The sequence below is a fragment of the Papaver somniferum genome, chromosome 9, assembly GCF_003573695.1.
Source record: "Papaver somniferum cultivar HN1 chromosome 9, ASM357369v1, whole genome shotgun sequence".
Taxonomy (NCBI): Eukaryota; Viridiplantae; Streptophyta; class Magnoliopsida; order Ranunculales; family Papaveraceae; genus Papaver; species Papaver somniferum.
In genome coordinates, this window is record NC_039366.1 from 135,487,837 (window position 1) to 135,508,483 (window position 20,647).

Below are 20,647 nucleotides of genomic sequence, written 5' to 3' on the forward strand. Positions count from 1 at the left end.
TCACTCCCCCTTAGTCAATACTTCATCTCGACATGAAAACCACTCCCCCTTACGTAATGATCTGTAAACCATATGTATTTGTAGTATCATAGTACACATTAATTCTCCCCCTTTTTGTCAATATAAATTGGCAAAGATATGAAAACTAGTGGAATCCTCATGAAATTTTCATAGAGATACTTCATGACCGAAAGGGAATGCCATATCAACTTATTTAGATGCCATCATAAAGCCGAAGCTAAATGAATTTATCAAGGAGTTTATAAAGATACAAGATAACCCCTATAATATTCCAGAACCGCACTCCCCACAAAGATTTGGAAATTAAGCACAAGTTCAAAAAGAACTCTCCCCCATAAAATTTCATTCCCGAAAGAACAACAAAGGCGACCTTACTTTCACAAGAAAATAAGGATTTCTTTGGACAAAGTCAAATCACATGAAAACATGAATTTGAATCCAAAGTATTCAATTGAATTATCCACCAAATAATTCATGATTAATCCAATCGAAATGCACAATTAAATTAACCACAAGAAATCTCATAATTAATTCAATCAGAACTTCACAACTAAATTAACCACAAGAAAGTGATCAATTCAATTGGACATGCTCGTCATAAGAGAACTTACGGAGAAACAACTAAACTGGCCACAAGAGAATGATCAATTCAATTGGTCATGCTCAAACATAAGAAAACTTATGGAGCGACACAGTATATGCACAAAAATGTGGATCCGAGATCGACCAATACTGCGGAATAGACAAGGACTCATTCTATTTTCCATCACTATTTAAACAATGACATATAATAGAATTAATCCTTGTAAACAAAAGTTTTATCCTTTCTTACATCAAAACAATGACATAAAAGGCTTTAACTTTTGTAATATCAAAAGTTCATTCTATCTTCTATCAATACTTTCATACTGACATAATAGAGATAGCTTTTGAACAAGTATGGGACAGTCACAGGTTTACGGACGTAAACAACATATCCATAACAATTTGCAATATAAAAAATCATAAAGATTAAAATTGCAAAAAATCATCTTCCAAATAACTTAGAATTTAAATAAATAAATCTAAAAACATTGAAGATGAAAATCGTTGGACATAGGTATGTGTACTCACAATAATAGCTATTCCAAACCCTAGTTATTCTTCTAAAAACATAAAAAACAAAATTTACTAGACATTGAGACCTCTGAAGAATTCTTTATCGTCCCCGAACTCCTTGTCGTCAAAAACCATGGGAACATAAGGTTCATCGAGAAAGGAGTCAATTCCAACAAACCTTCTAGGCTGATGATGTCGAATCAGGGCCTTCTGAATTTCGAGAGTTCTCATAACAAAGGCCTTTATTTTTTGAATCTTCTTCCTTGCTTCCTTCAACTCTTCAAGAACATCAGAAAACTTCTGAGAATTTGAAGGAACATCTCTTGGCTTCCTCACATTCCTTCTCTTTCTCTTCAAAGTTGGAGGTAACGCAGATGTTTCTTTTTCCTTCATGATTGATGGCTTAAGAATCATATTAACATCTTTTCCATCAGAACATATGATGCTTGGAGTCTCCATACTTGTATGGGTTTGTGACATGAATTCACAATTTAAACTCAACAGGAAGTCTTAAGATGAAAAGAGTTTCAAAGAAGGAAAAAGGATGTAGGGTCACGGAACCTTAAACAACACAGGTTCACGCACGTACAATTCACAACCCTAGAGAGAGTAGAATTGTCTAGAATAACCTTCTTTTATTGAATACAAGGGGAAGTCTCTTCCAAAACCAATTGGCAAGGATGAATTCCAAATTTGCAAACGAAAGCAAAAACAAACTAAAAAGAAAAACTACTTTTCTTTTCTTAAAGCCTGAGGTGTGCACAATCTTGTCTCTTTTTGATCAGGCACATGAGACAAGATACACGAAACCAACACAATCAAGTTGTGCTGCGGTGAACAACAATTTGTCCACCATCCCCTTTTTGAAAGGAATTCATAGAACCTTGTCTATCAAATTGTTTATACCATACTGTTTTCTCTAGTGGTCTTGACCTATCTTTGGAAACCAACTTCTTTGAAGAGGATAAAATCTTACATACCTCAGCGGTTTTTTGAACAAGTTTGAGCTTGTTTTCTAGGAGATTTACTCTTCTTTGAAGTCTCTTGACATGTCTCATCTTGTGTTTGTACTTGAAACACTTTTAAAGTTCATGACCCTTGAGTGAACAACAAGAACATGTCACTGGATAAGATGATTCAGACGCCCGAGATGTGCAAGCTGCTAGACACGGAGTGGAACCTGAAAAATCAAACATAGGGTTTCCAACAGAAAGGTTAATTTCTTCTTCCAGATTGGTTGAGTATTCTTCTGGAAGGATATCAAGATTGATGTATGTATTGCTACAATTATCAAAATCAATATCTTCATATAGGAGTGCAACACTTGATTTTTCATCTTCGTTGGAATCATAGTGATCAGACATTTCATCAAGTGTTGTAGCAAGACCTTTGTTTCCCGTGTATTTTCTACGGTTCCGACACTCATTCGCAAAATGACCAAAACATTTACACTTAAAGCACTGTGGCATATCCTCGTCATCAGCCTCGTCAGTGTCCCTGTTTTTAGGAGGAATGCGATTGTGAGGTTTAACTGACGACCTAGGTTTGTCTCTGGAAACCCGTTTACTTCTCTTCAATAGAAGATCCCTAAACTTTCTTGTGATCATAGAGACTGATTTGTCAAGATCTTCATCTGATGAATCAGTCTCAGAAAGATCATTCTCAGAGACATAAACACTTTTACTTTTGTCAAGTAACTTAGTTCCTTTGTGCTTTGAAGGCAACATCCTTTTCAGTTTTGGATGTATGCTCATGATCAAAGATATTTAGCTTCCCAACCAACGTAATTCTAGAGAGAGCATCAAGGTTATTTCCTTCAACGATGGCATGCTTCTTAGAATCGTATCTAGATGGTAGCGATCTGAGAATTTTCATCATAATGTCCTTTTCAGGAATAGTCTTACCCAATGCAAAATATGCATTGACCATTTCAGACACTTTGTGATTAAACTCATCAAATGAATCTTCATCTGCCATATGAAGGTTTTCCCAATTAAAATTAAGGTTTTGAAGCCTAGCTTCCTTTTCACTGGTATTTCCTTCGAATACGGTTTCTAAAATATCCCAAGCATCTTTAGACCGAGTACACATAGTCACATGGTGTTGAAGATCTGGGGTAATGGCATGTATGATGGCATTCAAACCTTCGGAGTTTTGCTTTGCAGCAAGTATCTCAGCAGCGTCATATGCACCAATGTCCTTAGGAACGGTCGCATTCCCTACTGCCACAACGGGAGCATCATAGACATTAACTACATAAACCCATGATTGAAAGTCTCGTGCTTGAAGAAAGGAACGCATAGCAATTTTCCACCACAAGTAATTTGAGCCATCGAAGACTGGTGGTACATTTATAGAGATAGCACCTCTGTCCATATCATATCACTACAAACAAAGACTTGTAAGGTCTTTAATGTGTTTGCCTGCTCTGATACCAATTGAAAAATGAGGGGGCCTAACAACCACACCCAACAATTCGTTTGGCAATATGAGAGGACTTACTCCAACACACTTTCTAGAGAATCAACTAGACAGTCAGACTCAATCTAGAATAAAGTATATCAAAGAGTTTAATATCTCTAACTTTTAATTCAATCCGCAATCAGCAAATAGAAATCTGTGAGCCCGATTGAATATAAGAGGAATTACTTGAACGATACCAAAGACCAATGTTCAAGTGTCAATCAATGTAAATCAACAACCAAAGGTTGAATAATCTAATTGATTGATCTTAATGCACAACCTGTGATATTTCAATTATATAACAAAATATAATGCGGAAAATAAATGACACAGACACCCGAATTTTGTTAACGAGGAAACCGCAAATGCAGAAAAACCCCGGGACCTAGTCCGGATTGAACACCAAACTGTATTAAGCCGCTACAGACACTAGCCTACTACCAATTAACTTCGGACTGGACTGTAGTTAAACCCTAATCAATCTCGCACTGATTCAAGGTACAGTTTCGCTCCTTACGTCTCTGATCCCAGCAGGATACTACGCACTTGATTACCTTAGATGATCTCACCCACAACCAAGAGTTGCTACGACCCAAAGTCGAAGACTTGAGAAACAAATCTGTCTCACACAGAAAAGTCTATAGGATTGAATAAATCTGTCTCCCACAGAAATACCCAAGAGTTTTTGTTCCGTCTTTTTATAAATCAAGGTGAACATGAACCAATTGATAAAGCGGACTTATATTCCCCAAGAACAACCTAGTATTATCAATCAACTCACAATAAACTTAATCGACTAGCGAAACAAGTTATTTTGGAATCACAAACGATGAGACGAAGGTGTTTGCAATTAGTTTTCTATCTTGCCTATCGGAGATATAAATCTCAAGCCAATTTTACAATTGCATTCAATCACGATAGAAACAGCAAGATCAGATCACACAACTACAAAGAAAATATTTGGGTATGGTTTCACAATCCCAATGAAGTCTTCAAGTCGTTAACCTACAGGGTCTCGAGAAGAAACCTAAGGTTAAAGGATAATCGACTCTAGTTATGCAACTAGTAGCACACAGGAGGTGTGTGGATTAGGTTTCCCAGTTGCTAGCGTTCTCCTTTATATATTTTTCAAATCAGGGTTTGCAATCCAAGTTACCTTGGTAACAAAGCATTCAATAATCACCGTTAGATGAAAAACCTGATTCAACCAAGCTAATATCTTTCAACCGTTAGATCGAACTTAGATGGTAACACACAAATGAAATGTACCCTCATTTAGGTTTATGTAACCGTACCTAAACGTGTACACCATGTTGGTTCACAAATAGTTAACCAATGTTAGTCGTATGATTACTCTCATATCAACCTTATTCATCTTAACCATATCTAGTTCAAATGACTCAAATGAAACTAGTTAAAGAGTTGTTCAATTGCTATATTATCATGGATTCATACAAGAACACAATTGAAGCAAAATCGGTTTGTTTCGCTTGAATCAATCATGAACATTATAGCCACGATTTTCAAATTAATATCGCATTCCTTATAATTTAAATGTTTAAGTTCATGAACTGACCGATTTGATAAAGTAACTAGCTTAAGTATGTGTACGAGTATGCGTACTTAAGCAACCGGATTTGAGTTGGTTTAGTTTCCAAACTCAGCAGAAATTTTCAGTTCGAAAACTTCCGCCAGTATGCGTACGGGTACGCATACTTAACCTGTCTCCTTCACCAATTTCGTATACACACATATGCATACTCTTGGTTCCTGGTTTATGGATTTATACACTAATGTGCGAACACACTATACGTGGTTATATCCACAGATGGTTACATAATCTCAACTCTTTATTTCAATCATTGAAACATTCTTTTATAATGACAATATCCGCTTTCACACACTATTAACATCAAAGCAATTTTCAAGATATTGAAATAATCATTATCGAAACATTCCAAGTTTTACACCAAATGATTGTATCAAACAAACCATGTAAGATGTTACTCGGCAATTTTCTCATGATATAAGATGAACTTGGTCGAAGCGAAAGCTTACCAACACATATTTTGAGAAATATGTAAGCGAGATATACTCAGCTCGAAATCTCAAATGTGTATAGAGAAAACTATATCGTAACACGACTTATGTCTCAATATAGGAGATAGAGTAGAAATAGACTTTCCAAGTGATATATGAGTTTCAGTCTCCACATACCTTTTGTCGATGAAGTTCCACAAGCTCTCCTTAGTAGTTCTTCGTCTTCAAGTGATAAGCGCCGTGAAGTCTTATCTCAACTACACAAACTATATCCTAGTCCGAGACATCTATAAATAGGCTAGAAATCAAGACTTATGGTTTTGATCACTAACATTGACAAACATGCTTGAGATAGCAACACATGTGAGTTCGACCGAGCAGTGCCCTAACAAAACCTCATCTCTCAATGCATTTCTACGACCTCTTATTCCATCCTTCTAAATGGCTCTCCATGACCTAATTTCTCTACCTCTAGAGGTTTAAGGCAGGGAGACCCTTTATCCCCATATATTTTTCTAATTTTCATGGAGGTATTGTCTAGACTCCTAGAAAAAGCTGCTAAAGAAAATAAGATCTTGGGTATTAAAATAAACAAACATGCTCCTACTATATCCCACATTTTCTTTGTCGATGACTGCTTTCTTTTCACCAAAGCGGCCTAGGAGAGGCAAAAAATTTATTAGATATTTTATCTAAATTTGGGGAAATCACGGGGCAAATGGTGAATTTGCAAAAATCGGGCATATATTTCAGCCTAAAATCCACCCAAAACATGGGAAGATAATTGAGAAAATCTTAAAAGTTCCCCCGATGACAAAAAAGGACAGGTATCTCGGAACCCCTCTTTTTTCGATAAAAACAAAAAAGAGAATTTTGAACCTCTTCTTTAAAGATACTACAATACTCTTCAAGGTTGGAAAGCAAAGTTATTATCTCAAGAAAGCAGGACAGTTTTAATCCAATCAATTCTCCAAGCTTACCCAACATACCAAATGCAGATGCTTGCCCTTCCAAAAGAAACTCTAGACAAGCTTTACAAAATTCAACGAGATTTCTGGTGGAAAAAAGATAAGTCAAAAGGAAAAGGTGGTTATATTAAAGCTTGGATGGCCATGTGTAAACCAAAATCACAAGGAGGTTTAGGAATTAATAATCCGCACAATTTCAATATAGCTCTGCTAACGAAGCTATCAAGCAGAGTAATGATGGAAAAGGATCAATTGTGGGAAAAACTTTTAGAAGCGAAATACTATCATGATTCTAACCCATTTGAACCAACAAGAAACTATGAGCTCTCTTGGATCTGGACCAGCATCCAAAAAGGTCTTAATATTATAAAAGGAAATTTTGTCTGGCAAGTGAAAGATGGTGCCAGTACGAAGATTTGGGAAGATAGTTGGATCCTGAATACAGATATAATAAGTAAACCAAGCAATGTAGCTGATCCTATGCCTCAAAAAATTCAAGAGCTAATAAGTATAGACGATTCCTGAGATATTGGAAAACTAAACGAGTACTTTACGCCAGAAATTAAGGAACTTTTTTTAGCAATTATCCCGAATAAAGATAACAAAAATCGAATTAGATGGAAACACCATATTTCTGGGAATTTCACGGCAAAAAATATTTACAACTACCTTATCAATATTAATAGTAATAATGAGGAGGATATCGATTTTCCGTGGAAAAATCTTTGGAAACTGCAGGCAATACCGCGGATAAGACTATTTATTTGGAAAGTGATTCAAAAAGCTCTTCCGATTAATAGTAGACTAGCAGCTCACAACCCAGAAATTTCCCCCGAGTGTCCCCTATGTAATAACCAATTGTCGGAAACAGAAGACCATCTTTTTAGAAAATTTCATTTCGCTAGATCGATTTGGTTTGGCTGCGAATTGAATACGGTTAACTCGCAAATTAACAGGGATTCAGTTGTTAAGTGGGTTGAAACTTGGATATCAGATCCTAAATTCGCCAAATTATGCGAACAAATCGCAACAATCACCTGGTTTATATGGAAATATAGATTCGAATTAACTTTTAGAAAAACCAACCCAGATCCATCCTCATTAATTCAACAGATTAAGAATTCCATTCAGTCTCAACCGTACAAGAAAGAGGATATTAACAAAGATATTCAGAAAAAGAAAGCAATTAAACCTGCTTGGAACCACTTCAAAGCGGACTGGATAATTTTTATAGATGCGTCATTTGATAAGGAGAACTTATCCATTGGTTACGCCTCCATTCTCTAGGAGGTCGAACAAGAAGCTTTTTTACACCTTTCTGCAGGTTCAGATTGGGCGTCCTCAGCTCTACATGCAGAAGCAAAATCCCTCTTAAATGCTTTAAAACGGCTAGAAGATAATATACTCTCAAGTGTCGTTATCGATACTGAATGTAAAGTTCTGGCTGGTAGCATTATAAAAAAAGGAACATATACTTCTTGGGCAGCTGAGAATACTATAGAAGAAGCAACTTCTATACTTGGAAGACTACCACAAGCTAAGGTAAAATTTATAAATAGAGATCACAATGCAGCAGCGGATTCAGTGGCAAAAGAAGCAAGAATCAGAGACTACAACACATGTCAAAACATTTGCATCAACAAGTGCAAAAAGAAAGTATTCTTTCTAATATTGTCGGAAAAATGAAATTGTAGACCTTCAGTATTATATTGCTTAATTAATATATTATCGTTTTTTATCAAAAAAAAAACCTTTTGGCACCGCTCCTGGTTTTTTAAATTGAGCTATTATATTCGTCCCTAATTTGACACACTAAAAATAACCCCCTAATTATGTGAGAACTAAAAACAAGTGTGCATGCATGCTTTGCTTGTTGGTGGAATCTGTACGGAGCTATTTTTAACGTGTCAAATCAGGGACGAATGTAATCGCCACAATTCGCAAGTGCTATTTTTAGTTCGTCAAATTAGGGGCAGATACAAACCAAAACCGTGGCTGGTACCAAAATAATCGTGGCCTATTGTTATACTGTGACCTGCTTCGTGATCCGGCGTACCAATTTCCTTAGTAATCTCATCTGACAGTGGTGATTACTTGCGAGTCAAAACTGACACCTACTTAATTGTTCATCCCCTTGGAACGAAGGGTAAATGTATATACAGTTGAACCCCTATTAATTGATCTGTGTTAAATTAATAATCGTGTTAATTAAAATAATAACTTTTGGCGGCCCCGAATCGGCAATGACGTGCTAAACTAGTTGTTTGAGGGTGAAAATGATTTCTGCTGATTTTGGTAATTTCGGGTGCGTGGGTGAGAAACGAGTTTAAACCCTAAACAATGTACTGCAAGGGAGTACTTTAGATTCGAGAGATCAATCTGTACAAATCCGGCCTGAACCAAGAAATGGTCGTTCCAGACTTGCTTCGGTCACAAAGTGAAGGAGAAGGATTGGTTTTGAGGAGGGAAGCTTAGAGAGTATTGAGACCAGAATAGTTGATTCTGGAAGAGTAGTTATTTTACGACTTGTATCAGAAAGTGGGAAGCTAACAGATGGAAAGCTAGCAAATATTTTATGAGTGTTGTATGCTCCTGACCTGAACTTGTCGTTCGGTGGAAATAGGTAATGCCTATTTATACAAGTCGAAGTGAAACGCACTCTGGTCTCGTTAAGAAATGGAAAATGGGTGAGTAAATGGGAGGAGGTGGTAAACGGTAACGCCTGGAATTGATGTTTCATAAAAGAAAGTGTTTCACCATTACTCCCCGTATTTACTAACCGCCTCATCCTTATGACACTTTCTTATAACGGGCGTAGTGTACGCCGCACGCTGTAAACCGCCAAACCAATACCCAATGAGCATCCTCCAGTTTGTGACATGCGTTGATGTCTCGAGTGTTTTCATGGAAAATATGTAGCATGTTGTTGTCGTCTGGCAAGTCGAGCTTGGGAGACTTGCCGGCTCGGTGACCTTCGACGGTCGAGATTTTGCATCTTAAGAGGAAAGGTAGTCGTTGATTATTGCAACCCTTTGGTTGGTAGCCAGTGGCATGAAAGCATGCTCGGTATGGCTTTAATATGGCCTGGTTTAGGCGCGGACAAAATTTAGGGTTTTGGATTTGTTTAGGCGCGACCAAACTGGGGCCAAACGTTGCCATGCGTTAGCTGGTAACCTTAGACGGATAAGATCTACATCTTAGATGAAAAGGTGGCCGTTGATCGTTGCAGGCCTTCGTTTTGGCATCCGCATGGGGAAGGCCGGTATGGCGTGGCGCGACAAGGTGGTTGGCATGCCATTGGCACATGTGGCATGGCATGCCTTGGCGTGGTTTGGCATGGCCAGAACTAGGGTTTTAGGCCAAAGGTTACTATCCGTTGTCTGACGACCTTGGACGGCTAGGATTTGCATCTAGGATTGAAGGGTGGTCATTGATCGTCGCACGCCTTCGTTTTGGTAGCCTCATAGGGAAGGCCGGCATGGTATGGCACGGCAAGGTGGTTGGCATGCCATTGGCACATGTGGCATGGCATGCCTTGGCGTGGTTTTGCGTGGCCAAAACTAGGGTTTTGGGCCAAAGGTTACCATGCGTTGTCTGGCGAACTTGGACGGCTAGTATTTGCATCTAGGATTGAAGGTTGGTCGTTGATCGTCGCACACCTTCGTTTTGGTAGCCGCATAGGGAAGGCCGACATGGTATGGCGCGGCAAGGTGGTTGGCATGCCATTGGCACATGTGGCATGGCATGCCTTGGCGCAGTTTGGCGTGGCCAAAACTAGGGTTTTGGGTCAAATGTTACCATGCGTTGTCTGACGACCTTGGACGTCTAGGATTTGCATCTAGGATTGAAGGGTGGCCGTTGATCGTCGCACGCCTTCGTTTTGGTAGCCGCATAGGAAAGGCCGGCATGGTAGGGCCAAGGAAGATGGCGCGGACGGCTTGGCATAGTGGGGCCAAGGGTTTGGACGGCTTGGCATGGTGGGGCCAAGGAAGAATGGTGCGGACGACTTAGCATAGTGGGGCCAAGGCATAATGGTGCGGGCTGTTTGGCATAGTGGGGCCAAGACATAATGGTGCGGATGGCTTGGCATAGTGGGGCCAAGGGTTTGGACGGCTTGGCATGGTGGGGCCAAGGCAGAATAGTGCGAACGGCTTGGCATAGTGGGGCCAAGGCAGAATGGTGCAGACGGTTTGGCATAGTGGGGCCAAGGCAGAATGGAGCGGATGGCTTGGCATAGTGGGGCCAAGGGTTTGGACGGCTTGGCATGGTAGGGCCAAGGGTTTGGCATGCCATTGGCGCATGGTGCGGCCAGCATGGCTAGGGCCAAGGGTTTGGCATGCTATTGGCGCATGGTGTAGCCAGCATGGCTGGCATGCCTTGGCGCGGTAAACGTGGCCGGCATGCTTTTCCATTGGCACAATGGTGCGGCTGGCATGGTTGGCATGCCTTGGCGCGAAGATGTGGCTGGCATGGTTTTCCATTGGCATAGTGGTGCGGCTGGCACGGTTGGCATGCCTTGGCGCGAAGATGTGGCTGGCATGGTTTGCCATTGGCACAGTGGTGAGGCTGACATGGTTGGCATGCCTTGGCGCGGAGATATGGCTGGCATGGTTTGTCATTGGCACAGTGGTGCGGCTGGCATGGTTCGCATGCCTTGGCGCGAAGATGTGGCTGACATGGTTCGCCATTGGCACAGTGGTGCGGGTGGCATGGTTGGCATGCCTTGGCGCGAAGATGTGGCTGGCATGGGTTGCCATTGGCACAGTGGTGTGGCTGGCATAGTTGGCATGCCTGGCGCGGAGATGTGGCTGGCATGGTTGGCATGCCTTGGCGCGGTAGCATGAGAATTAAGGTTTGGCATGATTGATGTTAGTCAATATTAAGGGTTTTGTCGTGGAACATGACCCATGTATAAAAAAAAGGTACCCTGGTAATTCTTACGTAGGCATGCTGATTGATTCAATAAATGCGCTAGTGGTCATAGTGACGTCATGTCAGATGTATGGTTTTACGATTTTAACCTTAAGCTAAAAACCACCATCAACATTAAGTCCCCTGCTTAGCTCGGAACAAGAGCATTGTTGCTCCGTAAGCATAAGATGGTGACAGGCGAGGATAAAATCGAAATGACAAGTCGTGAAAAGATGGTCAAGAAGACCCGGCTAACCTTTTTCGAGAGGTAAGGAGAGTTCGTGATTCTCGTGTTGGAGGCCTTACATTGATTCTACTTGTGGTGTTGCTGGCTAGACCATGAAGTGGTGAGATGTAGATTGTCGGCTTGGAATGGGATCCGCAGGTGTTGGTCGGCTTGGAATGGAAGCCACAGGCGTTGGTCGGCTTGGAATGGGATCCGCAGGCATCGATCGACTTGGAATAGGAGTCGCATGTGTCGGTCGGCTTGGAATGGGAGCCGCAGGTGTTGGTCGGCTCGGAATGGGAGCCGCATGCGTTGATCGGCTTGGAGTGGGAGCCGCAGGCGTCGGTCGGCTTGGAATGGGAGCCACAGGCGTTGTTCGGATTGGAATGGGAGCCGCAAGCATTGGTCGGCTTGGAATGGGATCCGTCAGCATTGGTTGTCATGAAATGGAGCTGCTTGCGTTGCTCGGCTTGGAGTGGAGCTAGCTTGAGTTCTTTGGAAGGATGACGGCTGGCTTCAGTTCCGTGGAAGGATGACGACCGGCTTCAGTTTCGTGGAAGGATGACGACCGGCTTCAGTTCCGGCCCTAATTAGGGTTTGGCATGCCGAAACCCTAATTAGCGCCCTTTACTAGAATCGCTGTATAATTCTCTTACGAACTCGGATTTTGACGGTCTGCCCCTCCATTATGAACGGAAAAGAATTTCCTATCTCCCTTATGCGAGAATATTTAGGTTTTGATCTCGTTCGGGAGGTGAAAACAGCTCGACAGTAAAATTCAGGAAGAATTATGGGCCCGTGGAAGGATGGCAACTTTCTTTAGTTTCGTGGGAAGATGATGACTTGCTTTGGGAAGATAAGAACTTGATTTAGTTCCATGGGAAGATGATGACTTGCTTTGGGAAGATAACAACTTGCTTCAGTTCCCTGGGAAGGTAACGACTGGCTTCGGGAAGATAACAACTTGCTTCAGTTCCCTGAGAAGGTGACGACTGGCTTCGGGAAGATAACAACTTGCTTCAGTTTCCTGGGAAGGTGACGACTGGCTTCAGGAAGATAACAACTTGCTTCAGTTCCCTGGGAAGGTGACGACTGGCTTCGGGAAGGTAATAACTTGCTTCAGATTTTAGCATGTTGCAACCCTAATTAGCGCCCCTTACTAGAATCGTTGTAAAATTCTCGTATGAACTCGGATTTTGACGGTCCGCCCCTCCATTCTGAACGGAAAAAAATTTCCTATCTCCTTTCGCGGGAATATTTAGGTTTTGAGCTCGTTCGGTAGTTTAAAAGTTAAAACACCTCGACAGTAAAATTCAGGAAGAATTGCGGTGCCCGAGGTGGCATAGTCGCGCCCAGTTATCCGTTTCATGAAGCAAGAAGGAATATTTATTTTTCTCAAACTCTAAAAACTACGTCCGCATGAAAAGATATGTTGACCTTCTTCTGTTTTCGGTTGCCCTCCGGATCCGCGCCTTCGTCTGTAGTGTCTCTCCAATTGATTCCAAAATTTACCGAACTCTGTCTCATTCTTGGGACGGATGGATGAAATATTTGCTCGACAACGACCATGTTAGGGCTAATATTGGAGATTGTGGTTATGTTGTCGGTCAATCCTCGGCTTTAGGTTGTTCAGTGCCTGGATTTTCTGACCGTGATGTTGATGTGTTGTGAATGCTTGTATTGTCGAAATCTTCCGACGCCACTGGATAAAATGGATGAGTTGGGGGACATTCTGTTGCCGATGTGTCGTTATCAAGTCTTCAAGGACTTTTCCCCAGGAGAAACCCTTCGAACCAGCTTCTGAATCTTGAACTATCGTATGGAATGGGATGCGGTGATAAGTCTCCAGTTATATTTCTTGTTAGATCCGATAGCATGGTCGAATATGTGAACGTATCTTTGTGGCGTGCTTTTGGAGTCTTCGATGCACATGTACGGCTTCATGTTGAGAAATTCCTGCGGCTCGTAAAACTTCGGCAGTGATGATGTTGAAATCAGAAATAACCAGGTTGAGGGGAGTGAAAGCGTCCCGTGATGGTAGTCCCCTAGTGTAGCCTACTTTCATTGCATCGCCTTGAATCCATGTCCACGGGATTTGATACAAGCTTATTGTACTCTGCTGGATGTTTTGCTGGGATGCACATGGACGAAATATTCTGGATAGCCAAGAGGTAGGAATGAGAGAGTTATGTTGTTTGTCGTGGATCCCTCTGTTTCTTCAAGAAAATGTTTCAGCCGCGTCTCTGGAGTTATCTCATGAGTCTTTGATGGTCGTCGGGATGGACTGCGATGAACAATCCCCGGTCGCATTTTTCTTCAGTTTCTGAAGTTGTTTTCCTCTGAGAAGGCTTGGGATCCGCCGCGGCCTCGTAAAGTGTTGAAGGCGTCTTCTAGACAGAGAGGTGATGATATTCTTGCGCTACACCCTTGAAGAGTAGATGACCTTGTTGTGGCTATGGCCTTTTGGTTGACCATGTCTTCTGAGCTTTGACAGCGAAGGAATTCCGTGTGGATTCTCAGTCCCCAAGTGTGGTTTGCATGTTTTCATCATGTGTGGTCGGTGGGTTGACCATGATAAGGATATCACCATCGTGTGTTCGTACTTGTGATTTTGTTACTTCTTCTGCGTGCAACTAAAATATGGAGGAGTACGGGTTACCTTTATAGTGATTATTGCCATGGTGAAGCTCTGACTGGTATCAACAAACGGGCGGCAAAAGTTCTTGGCAGCATATGTGATCAGAAGAGACTTTCCATGGAAGTAAAGGGATTGGCTGGATGCGTAAGCGAGCAAACTGTCTATGACCACACGCTTTGGTGGGATGGAACAAACTACGGAAATTGGCTGGTTGCGATCATGATCCTTGGCATGGAGAGTGTGGTGGCACGAAACTTGGAAGGAAGGAGTGGCGACTATGACACGATCCTTGGTAGGAAGGAGGCGTTTAAGTGGCTTCGGTTCTTGGAGAGGACGTTGAAACTTATGGAGCAAAAACACTGAAGTTTCTTCTTCGGATCCTTGAGCAGCTTATGGAGAGAACGCTGAAGAGGAGCGGCTGTTGGAGCGAACGTTAAAACGGAGCGGCTGCTGAGGCGAACGTTAAAGCGGAGAGGATGCGTCAATCAGTATGTTGTAAAGCTGGACACCCTTCAAGCAAACAGTGGTTAGGAGTCCCTAGTTTCATCTATCAATCGTGCTTTCCAAGTGAGGTTGGGGTTTGGGAACGGCTTCCTGGCTGGAAACAACTGCTTTCTTGATGCAGTGCGGTTGAGGGTTGCAAATATGTCTTGACGTTGCGCCTTGGGGAAATATAAAATCTCACATAAATATTTTATCATAGACTGCACGATTTTGCGGGAGAAGTCCCCAGAAATCATGCATCTCCTGACAGGAAAAAAGCCTTTGTGAACTCAGGGGGGGTTGCTGATTTTCTTTGCTTCGATTTTGGAGAAGTGGTTCCTGATATTTACGTGTGATGAAATTGGATTGCTGATTCCCTTCTACTGGGCGTTCAAGTGTAACGCTGGAAGGATGCAAGCTGCTAGTGCTGGGAAGATGCAAGCTGTTAGCGCTGGAAAGATGCAAGTTGCTGTAAAGATGCAAGTTGTTGTAAAGATGGAAGTTGTTAGCGCTGGAAGAGATGTAATCTGCCGGCGCTGGAAGGACGCAAGCTGTCAGCGCTGGATCGGCTTGGAACGGGCGCTGGCTTGGTGTGGACGCTGGCTTGGATTTGGTATGGCGCGGACTGTTGGTTGTGCATGGCGCGGACTGTTGGCTTGGCACGGCGTTGGCTTGGCGTGGCGCGGACTTGTTCTTGCGGGCCCAGTTGCCTCTTTCCATGCGTAGCTCAAATAGGAAATCCTTTCCTTATTCAAATTCCAAAAGTGTTATGCGTATGAAAGGGGTTGTCTCTCCTTTTTATCTCGTATCTTTTTTCTCACGTCCTGGTGTTAGCGGTCGCGCGGTAGCAATAAAGTGGGCAAGCATACTCCAGCTACGTACTCCAATGTTTCTCTTTCAATTTGTTTTCTTGTTTTCTTGTGTTGGTGCAGAGTCTGCAGACCTTAGCCATAGGTATGCCTTCCATAAATCTGTAGAAATATTGTTCTTCTAGACTGGTGTATACCCTAGCCGTGGGTATGCGTTTCATAAACTTGTAGAAATACTTCATCATAAACAATTCTTCATCGAATATCACCATAGTAACATCGGCTACCTCATGAATAGTGACGGGTAATCATTATTATGCAAAGTAGGCACGTACGGGTAAATGACTGTTTTTTTATATTTTTTGAAAGGCAAACAAAGCGCCTGGTTTATGGTTTGATTTGAATTGATAGATAATTTTTATCGATGAGGGTTTTGGATTATTCTTTTGGAATGAATTGTTTTAGAATGATGTTTTTTGGTTATGACTATAAGTAGCATGAGTACCCCAGGAAAGTCATGGGATTGTAAATGTTGTGCGATAGTAGAAAGCATGAAATGAAACATGGGAACAATATGGCTATCGGTTTTCATCTCCCATGTGAAGATTTGAAGTAGTGTACCAAGTATTTTTTTCTAGCAAGACTTACTCGGTTTTTCGGATCTCCTAACGAAAAATGGATCTTCCGGGAGAAAGTCTAAGTTTTGTGGGAAGCGCCGTTGTGATCGTGGAAAGTCCGCAGTCGTCCCTGAGTCACATGATAACCGAGTCGTCGATCCCTGGGCGGATCGCTTGCTTCTAACCTCTGGGAAGTCCCCAATCATCCCTGTCATGTCATGACTGGTAACCGGTTGTCCCGTAACTGAGTCGTCGATCCCTGAGTGGATCGTTTGCTTCTACCGCCCTGATGTCTGGGTCAAAGTATGAGATCGAGGATTGAAAATTGACATTGTAACCGAAAGATCAATCTTCCATTGTGGTCGCCAATTGTTTGAGGGTGAAAACGATTTCTGCTGATTTTGGTAATTTCGGGTGCGTGGGTGAGAAACGAGTTTAAACCCTAAACAATGTACTGCAAGGGAGTACTTTAGATTCGAGAGATCAACCTGTACCAATCCGGCCTAAACCAAGAAATGGTCGTTCCAGACTTGCTTCGGTCACAAAAAGAAGGAGAAGGGTTGGTTTTGGGGAGGGAAGCGAAGAGAAGTTGAGACCAGAATAGTTGATTCTGGAAGAGTAGTTGTTTTACGACTTGTATCAGAAAGTGGGAAGCTAACAGATGGAAAGATAGCAAATATTTTCTGAGTGTTGTATGCTCCTGACCTGAACTTGTCGTTCGGTGAAAATAGGTAATGCCTATTTATACAAGTCGAAGTGAAACGTACTCTGGTCTTATTAAGAAATGGAAAACGAGTGAATAAATGGAAGGAGGTGGTAACCAGTAACGCCTGGAATTGATGTTCCATAAAAGAAAGTGTTTCACCATTACTCCCTGTATTTACTAACCGCCTCATCCTTATGACACTTTCTTATAACGGGCGTAGTGTACGCCGCACGCTGTAAACCGCCAAACCAATACCCAATGAGCATCCTCCAGTTTGTGACATGCGTTGATGTCTCGAGTGTTTTCATGGAAAACATGTAGCATGTTGTTGTCGTCTGGCAAGTCGAGCTTTGGAGACTTGCCGGCTCGGTGACCTTCGACGGTCGAGATTTTGCATCTTAAGAGGAAAGGTAGCCATTGATTATTGCAACCCTTTGGTTGGTAGCCAGTGGCATGAAAGCATGCTCGGTATGGCTTTAATATGGCCTGGTTTAGGCGCGGCCAAAAGTTAGGGTTTTGGCTTTGTTTAGGCGCGACCAAACTAGGGCCAAACGTTGCCATGCGTTAGCTGGTAACCTTGGACGGATAAGATCTGCATCTTAGATGAAAAGGTGGCTGTTGATCGTTGCAGGCCTTCGTTTTGGCATCCGCATGGGGAAGGCCGGTATGGCGTGGCGCGACAAGGTGGTTGGCATGCCATTGGCACATGTGGCATGGCATGCCTTGGCGTGGCCAAAACTAGGGTTTTGGGCCAAAGGTTACCATGCGTTATCTGGCGACCTTGGACGACTAGGATTTGCATCTAGGATTGATGTGTGGTCGTTGATCGTCGCACGCCTTCGTTTTGGTAGCCGCATAGGGAAGGCCGGCATGGTATGGCGCGACAAGGTGGTTGGAATGCCATTGGCACATGTGGCATGGCATGTCTTGGCGCGGTTTGGCGTGGCCAAAACTAGGGTTTTGGGCCAAAGGTTACCATGCATTGTCTGGCGACCTTGGACGGCTAGGATTTGCATCTATGATTGAATGGTGGTCGTTGATCGTCGCACGCCTTCGTTTTGGTAGCCGCATAGGGAAGGTCGGCATGGTATGGCGCGGCAAGGTGGTTGGCATGCCATTGGCACATGTGGCATGGCATGCCTTGCCGCGGTTTGGCATGGCCAAAACTAGGGTATTGGGCCAAAGGTTACCATGCGTTGTCTGGCGACCTTGGACGGCTAGGATTTGCATCTAGGATTGAAGGGTGGTCGTTGATCGTCACACGCCTTCGTTTTGGTAGCCGCATAGGGAAGGTTGGCATGGTAAGGACAAGGAAAATAGCGCGGACGGCTTGGCATAGTGGGGCCAAGGAAGAATGGTGCGAAAGGTTTGGCATAGTGGGGCCAAGACATAATGGTGTGGATGGCTTGGCATAGTGGGGCCAAGGGTTTGGACGGCTTGGCATGGTGGGGCCAAGGCAGAATGGTGCGAACGGCTTGGCATAGTGTGGCCAAGGAAGAATGGTGCGGACGGCTTGGCATAGTGGGGCCAAGGCAGAATGGTGTAGACGGTTTGGCATAGCGGGGCCAAGGCAGAATGGTGTGGATGTCTTGGCATAGTGGGGCCAAGGGTTTGGACAGCTTGGCATGGTAGGGCCAAGGGTTTGGCATGCCATTGGCGCATGGTGCAGCCAGCATGGCTAGAGCCAAGGGTTTGGCATGCCATTGGCGCATGGTGCGACCAGCATGGCTGGCATGCCTTGGCGCGGTAAACGTGGCGAGTATGGTTTGCCACTGGCACAGTAGTGCGGCTGGCATGGTTGGCATGCCTTGGCGCGAAGATGTGGCTGGCATGGTTTGTCATTGACACAGTGATGCGGCTGGCATGGTTGGCATGCCTTGGCGCGAAGATGTGGCTGGTATGCTTTTCCATTGGCACAGTGGTGCGGTTGGCATGGTTGGCATGCCTTGGCGCGGAGATGTGGCTGGCATGGTTTGCCATTGGCACAGTGGTGCGGCTGGCATGGTTGGCATGCCTTGGTGCAGAGATGTGGATGGCATGGTTTGCCATTGGCACAGTGCTGCGGCCGGCATGGTTGGCATGCCTTGGCGCGGAGATGTGGATGGCATGGTTTTCCATTGGCACAGTGGTGCGGCTGGCATGGTTGGCATGCCTTGGCGCGATAGCATGAGAATTAGGGTTTGGCATGGATGATGTTAGTCAATATTAAGGGTTTTGTCGTGGAACATGACCCATGTATAAAAAAAAAGGTACCCTGGTAATTCTTACGTAGGCATGCTGATTGATTCAATAAATGCGCTAGTGGTCATAGTGACGTCATGTCAGATGTATGGTTTTACGATTTTAACCCTAAGCTAAAAACCACCATCAACACTAGTACTTCGCTAAATTTTTTAATTTTTAATTTTTTAAAACTTTCTATATGTGACTTGTGACATATGAAATGAGTTCTGCACTTACGCTAATTTAAAGAAAAATTACTTATCTGGGACCTAGTTTTTCTTAAAATTGATGACACATTAAATTTCGTCTTGGTCTTCTCTTAACATTAGAAGAGTTTTTTGTATTGTTATTTCATTATGCAATAATAAAAAAACTATTCAATATTATTGCAGTTATAATAACTTATTTACGTGAAGGTGGATCATTCCACATCATCACTTTCCTAGTTAGTCAACAAATATGATTATTTTTTTTACGGATAATTCAAAAGATATTCACATCCTTTTTCAATGCGACAATTCAGTCCATTGGCTTTTTGAGAACTATGTAACAACTTTCTGATATGTTAATAAATTACCAACTCATATGTAAATTTATAATTATAAATTTATCGATTATTTAGTATCGCGAAAAAATTAATAAAATTTGTTTGGCCCGACATTATTAATTTATAAGGGTTGTAAGGGTTATATTGCATATGACCATTAACTATTTAACTAAGAGCAACTCCAATGGGAACCATCTAATTTCTTGGTATGCATGTCCAGGTGGATGGACAAACTAAGTTTTGGGTAGTGGGGAAAGGGATTTTCGAAGAAAAATAAGTCGGTCGTCTCCAACTGCTCCGACAACATTCGGATTTCCAACGGCTATTTTTTCCCCTATAAATATTCAATCCATTCAAACATAAAACTCACACCAAAATTCAATGTTCTCTTGAATTATTTTTTCCACTAATGTTTCTCTTGAAACGTCTCATAAGATAATTTCTCTTTTCTGTGAAGCAAAACTTGAGTCTACTGTAAATAAAATATGTGGTAATTTTAAAAAAATCGAAAATAGTAAAAAGGAAAGATTTATGCAAGTTTTAGAAGTTAATCCAGGAAAATGTTTCGTTAAAAAGCAAAGAAAAGCTTCAGTTATGAAAGTTAACAACCGAAATTTCAAAAACAAAGGAGAAACAGTTCATGAGCATGTTGAATGGAAGTTATGTCAAATGAAGAAAACCAGAAGGCCAAAGATTGTACTAGAATTTTATTGATGTAAAGTAATATTAATTAATAAAAATATTTAGACCTTAACTTAGAGTTATGTTTTATATTAAGCGATACTTATTACATTTACATATGTAACTTGATTTTATAACGACAACAATAACATCAAACTACATCAAATCCAGCGACATTAACTTTATAAAGTTCATAGCATTCAAAATGTTTAAACT